Raw genomic sequence first — 17,630 nt, 5'->3', positions numbered from 1 at the left:
CACTGTTTTTCATCTTACAGTTGGAATATACTATCACAACAAAAAAACTACTGCTACTAAACATTTTTGCTAAATTTTTCAAAGGAAAACGCAAGAGAAAGAAGAATTGAGAGATTTCTGAGGAATACCAACAATTTTCTGATCATTTTATAAGGGATTGATTTTTGTCTTCTTCTATATCGTTTACTATGTAAACATTTTTTACTCTCATGTATCTCGTTTACACTATAAATGAGATAAATTTGGTCATATTAACGTATTTTCGTAATTAAAATATTTATTTTATTTATTTAAGAAAAATCTATTTGTATTTATAGATTTTAAAAATAAAAAGTCTTATATATAAATTAATACTTAAATTTATTTTTTTTTACTATTCTCTATTACTTTAAATTAATACTTAAATTTATTTTTTTTACTATTCTCTATTACTTTATGTCTATTAAAATTATTTTAAATTTTAAAAATAATTTTATCAAATACTACTATTGCCACCTGTGCTTATTAATAAAAATTAATAAATTTAGTTTGAACAAATATAACTATTACAACTTTTAAACTAAATGCAATTTACCAAATGCACCCTTAATTAGTCTATTGTCATGTCCTATTTAATGTGGTATTATCTAAGATTATTCCAAAATATGCTTACTTCTCTTTCATATATATTAAATAATAACCTGTTACTATCTGAATTTTTTTCAAACTCATTAATATTAATATGTTCAAATGAATATTATTTTTATATATCACGATTTATGTTTCTATAACTTTTATTTTCTGAATTTCAAAAAACTGGAAAATATTTATTATATAAAAATTTAAATATTATACATAAAATTAAAGTAATTGATTGAAATCATGAAATGTTATATTAACTTGCGTATTAAAATCATTATAAAAATCATGCAATTATATTTTTCATCAATAAAATACTTTTTAAGTTATATAGGGATGCGTAGCTTGCTTGCTTTTGAAAAATGTAAAAAATATTGGCATTTTGTTTCTATATGGTGGCGCACATGTGACTCCTTGTCGTTTGTCTATTAAAAAAATAACTGTTAATATACTTAATAGTGACCAATGCATTTAATATGAAATAAGCTGATAGGCACGTATAATTTTCTTAGAGTTGAAGACTAAGGAATTTGTAGCACAGTATATACTAATTAAAACCTATGCTCTGTATATGTTGAATTATCATGTGTGATTTTATTCATTACCATAATTAGTTAGATTCTTTAAACCAGTTTTCAAAAACAATTCTATTCTAACCTAGAGTGTTCATACTAGAGTGTGTCATATTACATTTAAAGGTAATATAGTTTTAAAAGTTAAGCTGATATGTTTCTTTAAGATAGATGTTGAAATTATTAAAGGAAAAAATTACATAGAAAAGTGATAAAATTTAAAATTTTTTATGTGTATATTATGTATCTATTAAAAAAAATTCAAAACTTATATTAATAACTTATTTTTCACATGTATATAAATCTACACACATGTTAGCAAAGCCTTCGTTTTGAATGTCGGTGTTATTTGATATTGGCTACATGATTTAGTCCGATTCGAAGATATGGTCTGGACTCGAATATTTTTAAGGTTAATTCGGTGCGATTTTATTAGGTTTAGTATCGAATAAAGGTCTTAAAAATAGATTCGGTTATTATTTAAGATCGAATTTGAGTCAAGATAAATTCGACTTCACTCAACTTCATGTGTATCTTAAAGGAACTAAAAAAAAGTATATATGTTTTAAATTAATTCTAATATTATGTTATATTAATTATAAGTTTATTGTTTTGTTTTTAATCACACTTATTGAATTAAAAAATAGATAAAAAAATCATAAAATTAAAATTTATGGACAAATTTAAATTTAAATATGAATATCAAATTTTCGATAATAAATATGTTTTTTTTTTATAAATAAGTGTATCATAATTTTTTGACATAAAGTATATTAAGACCCGGACTTCACCTGTCTAGATCCGGTTGTAGTGTGACCCAAAAGTAATATAATTTCATCCGGTGCGGAATCGAATAAAGGTTTTAGAAATAAACTCAGTTATTATTTAAGGACGAATCTGGGACAAGATAAATCTGGCTTTACCCGATCCTCTGTACACCCCTAATTTGAAAAGGGTCGCACTAGCGTACAGATTCAAATTTACAGAGATTCATATTATTTTGACACGTGTGCATTGGATCCCCCTTGGAGCAAGCAGCTTTGTAGATAGTTATTTTCAAGCAAACGAACGGCTTGGCTTGGCTGAAATTGTGAAACGGTACTCTTTCTATGTTGAGTTGGATTGAATGTGTATGGATTTGTTTGCATTTTGAATTCACATGTATTTTTTTTTATTGTTAGCAAAAACTTGAACATGCAACTCCATTGCTGGGTATGGGTACTCAGTACCTTTACTGCCTTAAAATGATTTGTATCACTTGAACCCCCATGATCACAAAACGAAAAAAAATATATTGCAACCCTATATAAAACGAGATTTAACTTGATTTATCTATATTTTCCAACACTATTTAACTTGCAGTTTATTTTTTTTTGGTGAACTTGCAGTTTATTTAAAGATTTATATTAACATTTTTCTTTATTTTTATGCATAATTTTAATAAATAACTAAAAAGCTTTTATTTTTAATTATAATCAACTATAGTAATATAAAAAAGTAATATTTAGCTAAATAATTTCAAAAAAAGTAGCAGTTTTTATTAAATTTCAAAGAAATGACATATTAGAAAAAAAATACTTTTCTATTTATTTTAAAAGTTGAAAATTAATGTTAAAAGGTATTATATTTTTTAGGGATATCAAATCATCTCTTAAATATATAGTTGCTGGTAGGACTGGAAGTGAGTCGAGTTAGACTAAACTTAAGCTCGGCTCACAAAAATTGAGCTTGGCTCACGACTCGACTCATTAACAATCGAACCTATTTCTTAAGCTCAGCTCGACTCACCAAAAGCTCACGAGTTGGTTCGAGCTCACAAGTTGGCTCAAATAATAGGAACATAATCTATAATTTTATATCAATAAATTATAACTTATATATTTTAAAAATTATTTAAAAATATCAATTTTATATATTTTTTATCCATAATAAATTATGAACTTTTTATTTATTTTGAGCTTATTCAAATTCAAACTCGGCTCATTTAATTTATAAGCTTAATTTCAGGCTCAATCTTGGCTCACCAGCTCACGAGTTTAGCTTATCGAGCTATTAACGAGTCGAGTTTGAGTTGGCTCATGAGCTCCGACCCTAAATTGTTGGAATTATTGTAACATGAGATCTTTAGACCTTAAAATATTTACTTTTGAAGAGAAACACACTAATTAATATTTTAAATAAGCAAAGGGATATGCCAAAGATAAAAAAAATCAACTAAACAAGTTATTTTAGATAACTAAAAGTCTACTCAAATTTTTTTTTCAAAAATATTATTTGTTTATCAAAATCAATCATTAAAATTAGTCATCATAGAATTGGTGTATAAATATATGTATAGTTAAATTTATTTTAAAAGTATATTTTATATTTTAATATATATTCTACTTTTATAACTAATTTTAATAATTAATTTTAGTATATACCTAAACATGATTTCTTTTCTATTTTATTAGTTGTTAACAAAAAAATTACAAAAAAAAATATATACACAACGAAAAATCACCAAATTTTAAGAATACTAATATCTCATTTTCTTAATCATGCTTGCAAAAAATTGTACCAAAATTCAATCTCTAATATATTTTTTGAGAAATACATATTTAATGTTAGATAATCTTAAAAAAAACTAATATTAAATATGTATTTCTCAAAATATACATTAGAGATTGAATTTTGATGTAATTTTTTGCAAGCATAATTAAAAAAATGAGATATTATTATTCTTAAAATTTAGTAATTTTTTGTTAAGTATATATTATTTTGTAATTTTTAAAAGTATTATTGGTTGTTAACAAAAACAATTATAAAAAAATTATATACTTAACAAAAAATCACCAATTTTTATGTATAATAATATATTATTTTTATAATCATGCTTGCAAAAAATTGCATCAAAATTCAATCTCTAAGATATTTTTTGAAAATATATATTTACTGTTGTTGGGTATTGTTGTTGTGTTTTTAAATTATTTGAAGGCATTTTTGTCGATAGTAAAATTCGGGTGTATTTTTATCAGCGTTTGAATAATTTGGGAGCGTTTTTGGTGGTTAACCCTTATTTTTATTATTCTATGTAAAGAAAATTTTGTTTATTACGGTCTAAAAACTAATATTAAAATTAGTAGTATAAAAAACATATTTAAAATTTAATATTATGAAGAAAAAATTATATAAGAATTAATTTGATCAATTTTTAAAATTTTAGAGATAAAAATTACTTAAGTGTATACTTTTAGAGACTATTTTGATTAGAGTAAATTACCAATTATGCCCCCGAATTTGTAAAACGCTGACAAAAATAACCCTAATATTTGATAACGACAATAATACCCTCCAAAAATTTTAAAACGGTACAAATCTGACCACCCGTGAGGAGAACCCTTCTCCGTTGAACGGCGCTTGGTGATGTGGCAAACGGAAGTCCAACGTGGCCTCCCTATTAGGCTTCACTATCCGTTTTGTTCCTAAATCCCTAATTTTTGAAACCCTAATTGGACAATTCAAATGAAATTACTAGATTAACCCTTTAGTGAAAGACCATATGTAACTAAGACGAAGTTGGACGCGCGAAACTGAAGAGTTTCTTGGTGGTGGTCTCTGTCTGTGTTCGTCTGCTGTCGCTTTATATCCGTCTCTTGGATTTCGTAACGTCATATGCAGTGACACGTTTGGCGTTGATTCGGAGTGAAGAAATCGTCGTGGAAGAACGAAAATTTTGGTAAGCATTTTATGTTTTTGTTGTTGTTATTATCAGCCAGTTGGGGTTTGAATATGGAGGTATGATGATGGTAGTTTGATGTGTTGTGTTAGCTCATTATAACTTTTGTGATGACTTTTGTCAGATGGCTACACATATCACATTTGTTTATCACCATCGGGGTTGGTTAGAGAAAGATGCGGATGGTGTGCTGAAGTATAATGGTGGTATAGTGAGTATCATCGACAGGGTGCACGTTGATACATGCAACCTATTCCTTGTGGAAGGCTTGTTTCTAGATTTAGGGTATACTAGGTATACTGAAGTTTATTGGTTGGAGCCAGGGAAGGATTTAGGTAACGGGTTACGGGTGCTCAGGAGGGATGCCGATGTGGTTAAGTTGTGTGAAGCTGCATTGAGGAATGAAAACAGGGTCCACTTGTATTTTGAGCATCCAGTTGATGCGAAGCCAGAGTATGTTGATGAGGCTGAGGTTATTATTAACGAAGAAGTTGAGACTCTTGATTTAGTGGATCAGCAAATTCATCAGCAGGAAGCCGAAGAAAATGAACAGGATGAAGGATATGAAAATACAGAAGTAGAGGGAGATCCTTCAGAAAATCAATCAAATCATCAAGCTGATCCCCCACAAGAGGTGGAACAAGAGCAAGAAGAGGATGATGATCCCCCACATCAGGAGGAAGAAGAGCAAGAAGAGGACGAAACAATGCTTAACAAAGGGGGGTATGATTCTGCGTTGCCAGATGAGGCTGCTACTGAAAAGCTTTATAATGAAACTCAGGCTGGAACAATGGAAAACGTGGCCCCCAACATAGGAGACAACCATCAGACACATGTTGAAGACCAGGCGGGTCAATCTAATCCTGAAGAAGCCCAAGGCAGGGGAAGAAAACCCAGGAAGAAACATGCGAGGCCCCAACCATCTGGTAGAGCTCAACCTGTACCACAAAACAATAGTGATGCACATGCTGGTAAGTACATAAATTGTAGATCCTAGTTGAAATATTGAATATTGTTGGGACTGTGTTTTACCTGTCATAAGATGTTTGCTAATTAAAAAATTAATCATATGAATGCTTTATGTTGTAAAATTAGATGACGATGCAGGTTGTGGGGTTCAAGGCCGGAGGCATCATCAAAGACCCCGTCCATCTGGACAGAAGATTCTTCCACCTAGGGAAGAGAATCAGGCTCCAAGGGTGGTTGTTCCTAACCCTCATGACCAGGATGAAGAACCCACTGAGTATCAGTATCATTCTGAAGAGCTGCACACCCGACCTGGTTCTGATTCTGAGGATGAAAACCCGGTATTCCCTCAGCATAATCTAGATACGAAATTTGGTAAAATTAGACTGGAATTAGGAATGGAGTTTGGCACGATGCAGCAGTTTAAGGATGCAGTCAGGAAGTACAGTATTCAGCTGGGCAGAGAGGCCTTTTTTCTCAAGGTTGAACCACACAGGTGCAGGGTAATATGTTACAATGAAACTTGCCCATGGGAAGTTTACTGTGCAAGGAGAAACCAGCCCCCGAGTTACCAAATCAAAACATTGGTCGATGAGCATACATGTCCAAGGAGTAACAAAAGCAGGTCAGTGACGTGTAAATGGGTGTCCGAGGAGTTGATTAGCAAGATTAGAGTCTGTCCTAATTTGTCTCATAGAGAGGCTCGTGATATGTTCAAGGTTGAGTTTGATATATGTGTCGGAGAGAGGATGATGTTTATGGCAATGGAGAAGGCAAAGGATGTCATTGAGGGCACAGAAAGGGAACAATATTTGAAGTTAAGGACTTACTTGAATGAGCTCCGTAAGGCCAATCCAGGATCCACCTGCCGTATGAGCACAACCCCACAACAAGAAGGGTTGCCTAAGTTCAGAAGTCTTTACATATGTCTAGATGCCTGCAAACGAGGATTCAAGCAAGGATGTAGGCCTTTTTTATGCCTTGATGGAGCATTTTTGAAGGGTTATTTTGGGGGGCAGCTGCTGACAGCCGTGGCTCAAGATGCAAACAATCATCTATTCCCAGTTGCATATGGAGTAGTTGATGCAGAAACAAAGAATAGTTGGAAAGAATTCCTGGAGTATTTGTTGGAAGATATCGGGGATCACAGGCAATTTGATTGGCACTTTATGTCTGACAAACAGAAGGTATCTTGTCTGTAACTTGTGTGTTAAGTTATTTAATACTATATGCTGACTAACTTAGTTCTTGACAGGGCCTAATTTCTGCTCTACAAGAAGTTATGCCGGGGGTTAATCACAGATTTTGTACTATGCATATGTGGAGGAATTTCAACAAGCGCTGGAAGGACTTAGAACTCAAGCAGTTGCTATTTCAATGTGCAAGGGCATTGACTGATCAGGAGTTTAATGAAGGTATGGATGCTATCAAGAAAATTAATACTTCTGCCTGTGAATATCTTTCTAAGTATGAGCAAGAAACTTGGTCAAGATCAAGATTCTCAACTTGGCCTAAAGTGGATAACATAACCAATAACAATGCTGAGTCACTTAATGCAACCATGGTGGGGCTAAGAGGCAAGAGCATCATTACCATGCTAGAGGAAATTAGATATTACCTTATGAAGACGATGGCAACGCATAAAGATGCACTCATGGCCTACACGGGGAAACTGGCTCCTATCCAAATGAGCAGATTGGAGAAGGAAAAGAAGGAAGGAAATTACTGGGAGGCTCAATGGGTGGGAGACGATGACCACAATGTCTTTGAAGTCAGAAGGCATGGTCGAACAGTTCGGGTCAACACTCAAGACAGGACTTGCACTTGTAGAAAGTGGCAACTCACAGGTCTGCCGTGCTGTCATGGAGTTGCTGCAATTCAAAGAAAAAATCAACGTCCAGATGAGTATGCCCACCATTGGCTGACCATGGAGGCGTACAACAGAACATATCAATTTCACATCAACACTGTCCCTAGTCAAGAATACTGGGCTGATGCAGAGGGCCTCCTGTGTCTCCCTCCACCTTATAAGAGACCAATAGGAAGGCCTACCAAGAAGAGAGCACGACATGAATCAGAGAGTCAGAGTGGGAGCCAGTACAAACTCAAGAGGAGCTATGGAAAAACAAGTTGTAAATATTGTAGAAAGGTAAATAAAAACTCATTTCTTACACAACTGTTGTTGTTATCTGTTCTCTTCAAGTTGATCTGATGTTGTTTTTTGTAGGTGGGACACAATTCCAGGACCTGCCCTGATAAGAATCATGTTGCAGCTGGGGCAGATGCAGATGCACAAGAAGCACCTCAATCAGGTCAGCCAGCAACAGGAGGAGTTGTTCCACCCAGAGGCTTACAAGACATGTCAGACTCAGAGCAGGAGATGTATTGGGAGGAAACCATATATGCAGTCAAAGAGGAGCTCACACAGGGCCATCCACACTCTGAAGCTGATGAAGAGGTAGCACATTCTTCAATAATTGCTCTTTACACTAACTTCAGATCTAGTACTTAAATTTAATTTACTGTAGGCAAACATGAACACCTCCGGTTCAACTAGTCATCGTGAAGGAAGGAGAGCTACTAGATCTAACCTTGCAAGGAGAGCAGCAAGATCTACCAAGGCTGCTGCAATAACTCTTCAAACTCCCTCCAACACTGCTGCGGCTGGTGCAGCATCTACTAGTAGGGAAACAATCAGGGTCAAGATGCCTATCAGGAGAACCCCCTTAGCCCAACCAAATCTCAGGCCCACAGCTACAGCTACAGCAGCCCAACACCATGTTAGGCCCACAGCTCCAGGCCCACAAGCCACTCCAAGGCCCAACCCACCATTTAGGCCCCCACAAATAAGGCCCATCGCACCATCTGCAAATGCTGCTACTGGTTCAGGAGTTCCAGCCTCCACAATGACTCCACTTGTGTCAAATGAAACCATGAATGGAGCATCTAAGGCAACCACCTCTAGGTTCTCAAGGTTTATGCCAAATCAGTCAGCTTGAAGGAGACTTTACTATATAATTACTTCATCTTTTGGGTTATAACTTGATCTGTAGTTCCCCTTTGTTGGACAACTTGAGTATTTTGGGTTGTATGTTGATATTTAGTATGTTTAGTATTTAGTTATAACTTTATCCAGTTTTTGGGAATGTATGTTGATATTTAGTATGGGTTATTGCCCTTTGTTGAACTCTTTGTTTATTTTGGTATCAGCTATGAAGACTGATTAGCATGTATAGAGTATTTTGGTTGGAACAGTTTGTGCTAATGCTTAATGTTATGCAGACCAGTTGTCTCGGTTTTTATCTTGTCCTTTTACCAATTTTGATTTCTTAGGTCTATTTGAACTTATTTAACATGTCTGAGTTGCCTTTTGGTTAGTTGCACTTCACTCCATTCATGATTTTCTTGGTGATGCAATAAAATTCTAGTCACAGGTCCAATTCATTAACAAGTAAGCAAAATAACCACAACAATGTCAACATAAATAGTATGCAACAATAACACATAACAGTCATCAATAAACCCTGTCCTGCATGCATTCGTTGTCCTATCTAACCAAACACATCAAACTCAAACTCAAACTCAGTACAAGTCCACCCAGTACGAAATACAGAAGCAATTCAACTCTCTTCATCTGCTCTATCAACATCTTTCGATCTCTCTGTGTCGTCTCACTCTCAACACTGGTAAACCTCCCTTCCAATACTCCACATGCATTGCATCTTACTGTGCCATTCTTACAGCATTCCTCCACCCCAGCAGATTCCTCACCCGTTTCGTCCATCCATTGAAAATAACAGCACCCACTGTTCTTCGTCTGCCCAACACAATAACCATTCATCAAGCTCAATTGTCGACGGGGGGAACAAATGAAGCACAAAATTCATACTTACCTTCCACAGAGGACACCTGAAGAACCATCTACCTGGGTTTTTCCTCGTCTTCGACTTCAACGCCACCACCTGAAGACGGCAGAAGCATGTGCCATCATATGGCTTGCTCACATGTTCTTCGAGCCCTTCAGATCCACTATTTTCTATATACTGTGTCCTTCGATTATAACTGGACATGACTGAGCTTCCAGCATGCATGGCAATGGTTAGGATTTTGCTTTATGCTCAATTTGGGGAAAATGTTCATTCTGATTTCTAAATAAGGGAGTAAAGGGAGTGAAGCCTAATAGGGAGGCCACGTTGGACTTCCGTTTGCCACATCACCAAGCGCCGTTCAACGGAGAAGGGTTCTCCTCACGGGTGGTCAGATTTGTACCGTTTTAAAATTTTTGGAGGGTATTATTGTCGTTATCAAATATTAGGGTTATTTTTGTCAGCGTTTTACAAATTTGGGGGCATAATTGGTAATTTACTCATTTTGATTATAAACAGTTAAGTTTAGAAAATTAATCCAAGTGATGAACAAACATTATTATGTAATTTTCAATTGTTTGTTTGATGGTATTTTGTTAATTTTGTGTTGATTTTTGATTTTATTGTCTAATTGTAATGGATTTTAATTTTTGAGTTTGTCTTCTGAACTTTTGGATGTAATTGTTGATTGTGTTATGAACTTCTAGATGTATTTTGTTAATTGTGTGTTGATTTCTGATTTTATTGTCAAATTGTAATGGATTTTAATTTCTGAGTTTGTCTTTTGAACTTCTAGATGTAATTGTTAATTGTGTTATGATGTTGCATGTGTTGTTGGTTTGTTGATGTAACTAAAAATTGTATAAATCCAGAAACTATTTCTGTTGATGTGTTGGTGGTGTTATTAACTGTATTTGATTTGTGCAAGTTTGTGTTGGTGATGGTTGCTAATTAAGTAATTATAATTTTTTTTTTAAAATAAAATTTTTAATAATTTTATTTTATATTTAATTAAATCGGTTGAACTTCGATTGAACCATTAAATCGTTAAACCAATCATCTTATCGGTTTAGTGACCGATTTGGTTTTCAGAACCTTGATTCTTATAGCTACCTAAGTTGATTGAGTTCTTCTCTTTCATGTTGTTCATCTAGTATTTTCTTTTTTTTTTAGTTTAGTCTATCTGAGTCTCATTGAAAAAGATAAATATAGTGAGATTTGTAAGAAAAAGCCAATAAAAGGTAAAAGACAGTGAGTTAAACTGTGAGAAAAAGCCATAAGATGTCTCAGAGGTCCTTTGTACATCTTTCTATTTTGTTTCATGATCCTGTGGGGATTCTCTTACAAGTTGGGTTAGCACTTGGCTGTTGAAAGCTAGGTTGAGTCCTAGTCAAATTCAGATTGGGTTAGAATCTGGATTTGTCCCAGATAGAATTGGGTAGATCCTAGGAAAGCATTGATGTTTGTGTTCTTGTAAAAGAGATAGTGAAATTTCATCATAATTGTGATGGAGAGTTGGAGACTGGATGTAGGCTACATTGTACTAGATAGCTGAACCAGGATACATCTGTGTGTTACTTCTTCTTCTCTACTTCAATTTTGGTTCTGTTGCTCAGGAGACAAAAATAAAGTGTCTCTCAACTTGTCACAAGACAAAAACAAAAATATCTCTTGAGTTCTTTAAAAAAGCAAAAAGGTATTTCTGGAAAAAGATAATTAAGATTCAACCCCCTTCTCTTAGCCACTGATAACCATCATAAACAAATTTATTACATATCAAATAACATGTGGCATGCCACGTGTCACTGATCTGACACGTCAACCAATCATATTGTGACATGCGACACTTAATGTGACACATTATCATCTAAGTGACGGAAGTACCAAGTTGACTTACGTTTTACCTTTCAGAGACTAATATGACTAAAAAAAATTATTTGAAAACCAATTTAAAAAATAAGTGATCTTTTAATGACGAATTTGACTATTACTCCTTAAAATTCAATAAAAATACTTTAATTTTTTTTAAAAAACAATAAAACCAATTCAAATAAACACCAAATATGTTAGAATGGCTAGATACATTTACAACTCACACAATTCTTTGTATAATAGGTATATTTTTGAGTTTTGAAATAATTTATTAATTTAAATCCACACAAATATCTCTTCTTATAAATTAAATTTAAATTTCTAAAAATTAATTATCTAAAAAATAGGTATATTAATCTTAAATAACAAAAAATAATTTATAATTGTTCTCTTTTTATTTTAAGCATAAACTAAATATTTTAATTCTCTATGTATTTTTAAATAAGTTTAAATTATTTATTATTCTCTATTCATTTGCAAAATTTTATTCATTATTAAAGCAATTTATTTCAACACAAATTTGATAAGCCTGGGGTTGAACTTTTTTTACACGAGTCTTTTTTTTTTTTTTTTCAGAAATAAGATGCTTCTTATACATGTAATATAACCCATTCATAATTCATTTTTTACTCTTGTTTCCCTTTTTTTTGGACTTGTTACTCTTCTCTTTTTCACTTTGTGCATAAGGCATACACCACTGCAAAGCCTGAAACCACAATTTCATTGTAAGTCTATTATATTAGGTAAAACAGACCCCACCTATCACAATTCCGTTTTAAAAACGTGGCTTCAGCTACATATTCCAGACACACGCACAGCCAGTGAGCCAGCTGAAGTGCTGTTTTTTATACTACTACGTGTCAGCCATCTACAAATGCGTCAGAGATATCTGTAAATAATCATCTGTACACTATAATTCACCATTTGAAAATTGTTTTTTGATACTACTCTTCTCTGGTAACATACATAAGTGGGCTTCTACATTGTCCTCTTTAAGGTTGTGAATGGACCAAAGTCTTCCAGTTGGGCCACTGGGCCCACATGCTAACCTAGCCTCCTGAAAAGAAGAATCTATCATTTAGACTTCCGATTATCAAGTCCAAAATAAAGAGAGACTTTCCATTATATACAATATACTCCATTTAATTTTTAATTCAATCCAAAGTTCCAAACATAGTGGAATCGATCATGACCCAAAAAAAAAAAAAAAGGAATCGACTAAAATACATTTATTTCCTCTCCTTCTATTCCATCTTATTCTACAAATTCAAACCGCCTAAACGAATAAAGTTAAAACAGGTTATCCGATAAATAAAATTATTGGTATGGTTATTTCTTCGAAATTTATTGATGAACATTTAGCACAGAGTCACCAAGGATACATTATATATATATATCTAAAAAATTAATAAATAATATATATATTATTAGGAAACAAAGCATGAGAATCGAGATACAAAATTATATTAAATTTTTTACTAAAAAATATAACAAAATTATAAAATTAGAGTACCCTATTTTAATCGATTTTTTAACGAGATACAAAATAATAGTTAATAATGCTATCCGATCTACCTTAACCAAATTCTTTTTAAAGATATTTTAAACGAATAATCATTTTATCTAAATCAAATTTCTAACATACAGATATAAAATAGTAATATCTGATATTCCATCTAAAACTAAATTCTAATATCCAAAATACCAAATCAAATAGTATAAATATTCATCAATTAATACAAATAAAAAAAAAATCAAAAAAATAAAATCAATCTTTTCTAATAAAAAAGTAACTAATTACTTAGTACACAAAATTAATATAAAGACACAATACAGATAAAAAAATCTTACAATTTTTTCATGCTAAATTAAACTAATTCATATATTTATATTAATTTATAGATAGTAAAATTATATTACAAATACGATAAATTGTAATATAATCAACTTGCATATTTATTAGTTATAAGTTGATAACCTTAAGTTAAATTTTTTAACCAAATAATTAACTTTTAATTTTTTAATATAGTCAAACTTTACAACTAATATATTTTTCAAGAGTATTTATATTTATCAACTTGTATTGTTATTTTTAACTAATAAATAAATAGTTTAATTATTCTGTATAATTTTGCGAAATTTTCAATTAGGTCCCTATATTTTTTTTCCTTTTAATTGGGTCCCTGCACCAAATTTTTTTTTAATTAGGTTCTTCTTAGCAGTAATTGGCTTAATTTTATAGGGACCCAACTAAAAAAAAAATTGGTACATGAACCTAAATAAAAAGAAAAAAATATATAGAGACCCAATTAAAAAAAAATTTAGTGCAAGGACTCAATTAAAAGGAAAAAAAGTATTGGGACCTAATTAAAAATTTTGCGAAATTATAGGGACTAACAAAGTAATTAAACTTAAATAAATCAAAATTAATTTTTAATTTATCTAATAATTTTTTTTAAAGTTTTATATTTCTTTTAAGTTTAAGTGAAGTTGTTTAATTATCATCATTATTGATTTTTCTTTCTCATATATATTATCATATGTTACGGACCGCCACGAGTCCATCCCAACCGGTTGATGGGTCGAAGCCCCACCTCTGACCCAAGCCGGACCCGTCCCCCATAATAGGGAAAACCCGACGGATCGGTTTCCAACACCCGACCTAAAGCGCGCTCGACTCGCCAACTGGGCAGCTCAAGTCACCACGCTCAACGACCGGTCGGGTTGGTATCTTCGGGGCAGCACCCGAAGCCCCGACCCGAAAAACCAGAACGACCTGCTCCCCCTACGTAGACCAGGACAGCTCATGGAAGCTTCTTGGCCAGTGGGTTAGGTCATCTATGGACCCATCCAGCACAGTATATAAGGGAAGAGGCCAGCTCTTCTCCCAAGGTACGTAACATCTTACCTAATTTGGCTATCACCTTGTACGAACACTGACTTGATCGTCGGAGTGTCTTTGCAGGTGGTCACCCTCCGTCCACCCCGCCTCCAGCGTCGCCAGCTTTTCAACCCGCATCTCTACACCCGCTCCAAATTAGTCCAAGGTCTCACCCGCTCATCCTCTCATTGCCTCCCAACCCGTCGAGCACCCGAGATCACTCAGGTCTCAAACATCATATAAATCCGAAAACTTTCTGATGTTGACAAGGACATTTTGCATGTCTAGTTTACAGAGGCTGAGCCCTGAGATCATCATCCATTAACATTACTACATGGGAAAGAATATAATAATTTCGCATTAATACATGTTTCACTAGAGAGAATAAAGCATAGAACGTAAGAAAAAGAAGCTAAGATTGCGTTTATTTCTGGAAAAGAAGATATTGAGAATAAGATATAAAAAATAGAGATATAAAATTTTGTATTTTTATATTTTATTTAGTGATAAATTAAAATAAATTATGAAAATATAATTTATTTTTATTTTTTTATTAAAAAAATTTGAGATAAAAATATAATTATAAAAAATTAACAAAAATAATGAAAGAAAAAATAAAAAATAAGTTATTGTGTCTTTTGTTAGTATTTTCGTATCATTTCTGTCAGAATGGATACAAAATACACTAATCAGTGTTCCTGAATACATTATCTCTATCCATATCTACTTTGTTAAATACGATTTTGTTTTTTCTGTATCTTTATCTCAGTGTTCTGTTTCTATAAACAAACACAGCCTAAGAGACCAAAATAAAAACAAATTAGTTTTAGCTAAAACAAAAATTTGTAATCAACATTATTGGACATATTTTATTCTACAAAATATAATGTAACAATATAATAACACCCATGGGCTAGTGATTTTTAGGGAAAAAAAAAACCCAAAGAATTAAAAAATTAAATCCAACATATATGTAAAGATAAAACCAAATTATCCATGTTTCACTATTATTATAAATTAGATTCACATAAAACTTATAGTTTCTTTAAGTGTTAATATACTAACACATTATAAATTATTTTATTTTTGTACATACAATAATTGATGGGATAATTGATAATTTGATATACTGCCACACCAAGTAATGCAGTCAACGAGAATATGAGACAAATGCATATAATGTTACCATACAATGTTTAATTTTGCAAAATTCTTGTGTTACATCAATATTTGTAGTGAAAGTATCTAATTAAAGTATTAAACATCATACATAAGATGTTAGACTTACATGCTAACACAAGAATAGCATTTCCAACATACACCTTTTTATGGAGACAAAAGTGAAACTACGTGTCAAGTATGGAGAGGCCAATTCCATTCCATGCATTCACTTTTCTGAATCAATTATACATACACTATGAAAAATTATTGAAAACTATATAGTTGTTGTCGTCACGTAAACATACAAATTTAAATATTGATACGCATTATGCTGCTCTAGTTTAATTAATAAAATTTGAATTTTAGAAATAGTTATTAATTTTCTTTGTTTATTTTAATTTAACCGAATTGATGAATATTTTTTAGTTGAATTAACTTTTTTTTGGTGACTAGTTGAATTAACTATATAACACGTATAAATATTCGAATTTATATCTTTTACATCAACACATAATTCAACTTCGTGCATTCACATCAAATTAAGATCGTTCTTTTAGTGCGCCAATAAAGCCAAGTGAGAAGAGACCTCCAACGACAAAAAGGCTGCCATGCATGCTATCATTCTTTGCCGACTATAACATCACCACCCATATCCAATCACTCCAATTTCAATCTAATAAGAACTCTACTTTAATTTCTCTGGTGACATATCCAAAAAATTTTGTTAATGAGATAAATCATATATAATAAAAACAATAATTTTTAGGATAAAGTGTATTTTTTATATTTGATATTTGCAGTTTTTTTTTTAAAATATACCTAACGTTTAGTTATATTTAATTTTGATACAAATTAAAAATGTTAAGAACAAAATTAAATGAATAAAAAATATTAGAAAAAAAATTAAATAAAATTAAACATTAGAAATATTTAAAAAAATACAAATATTAGGATAAAAAAATCATTTATCCTAATTTTTATAATTTCACAAAAAAAATTAAAAGTATAATATGAATATAAAACACTCAGCAAACCAATCATAGAAAAAAATATTAATAAAATTTTATTGTACAATAACCATTAATAAAAAAATTAAAATATTACACAATAGTATAATTACAAAACAAATGTAATATAATTTAATAAAATAAAAATTATAAAAAGATAAAAATAAACTTTTAATTAAATCAAAAGAAATTAAAAAATAAAATAAAAAAATAAAAAAATAGAAAACTGAAAGAAAGTAAAGAAAGATAGCAGCGAAAAAGTTGATTTTGGGAATAATTAAGATTAGGGTTATTTATTTTGATTTCTCATTTTTTTATTATTATTTATTTAATTATTTTTTTATTAAATAATTAAAATAAAATTTTATATATTTATAAAATTAAATTTAATTAAATATCTTTCAATAACATTGAATTGTGAAAAATTGGGGTCAAGATTATTTATATAGTAGAGACAACTAAAATTTAATATTATATACTACTTAAGAATTTTATAAAACTCGATGAGGGCATTTGCCCCCACAAGCCACCTTGTAGATCTCTCCCTGACTTTGTCCACAAATTTTATGTCATTAGTATTAAGATAATTAAAGTCTGATATGCTAATCAACTTAAATTTGTCAAGTAATCAGTTTATTCGTCTGCTTAAATAAGTATTGGAAATTTGAATTCTGTATTATATATATAATAATTCATTAGCTATTGATAAATCCTTAAGGCTATGTTTGGTTGGAAGGAAAGAAATAGAGAGAAAAAAAATAAAAAGGAAAGAAAGGAAAGGAAAGAAATTGAGTGAATTTTTATTTTTTTTTAGATGTGTATGGATGGAAGGAAAATAAGAAAAAAAGAAATGTTATAAAAAGACAATTTTATCCCTATATTATAAAAAATATTGAAAAAGTAAAGGGGTAGTATTGGAAGTAGAGAGAGAAACATTAGTTTTCTCTCCATTTTCTTTCCATTGTTGGA

This window comes from Arachis hypogaea, chromosome 15 (assembly GCF_003086295.3).
Source record: "Arachis hypogaea cultivar Tifrunner chromosome 15, arahy.Tifrunner.gnm2.J5K5, whole genome shotgun sequence".
NCBI classification, from domain to species: Eukaryota; Viridiplantae; Streptophyta; class Magnoliopsida; order Fabales; family Fabaceae; genus Arachis; species Arachis hypogaea.
The sequence above is the reverse complement of the archived record's forward strand: the minus strand, read 5'-3'. Positions refer to the sequence as shown.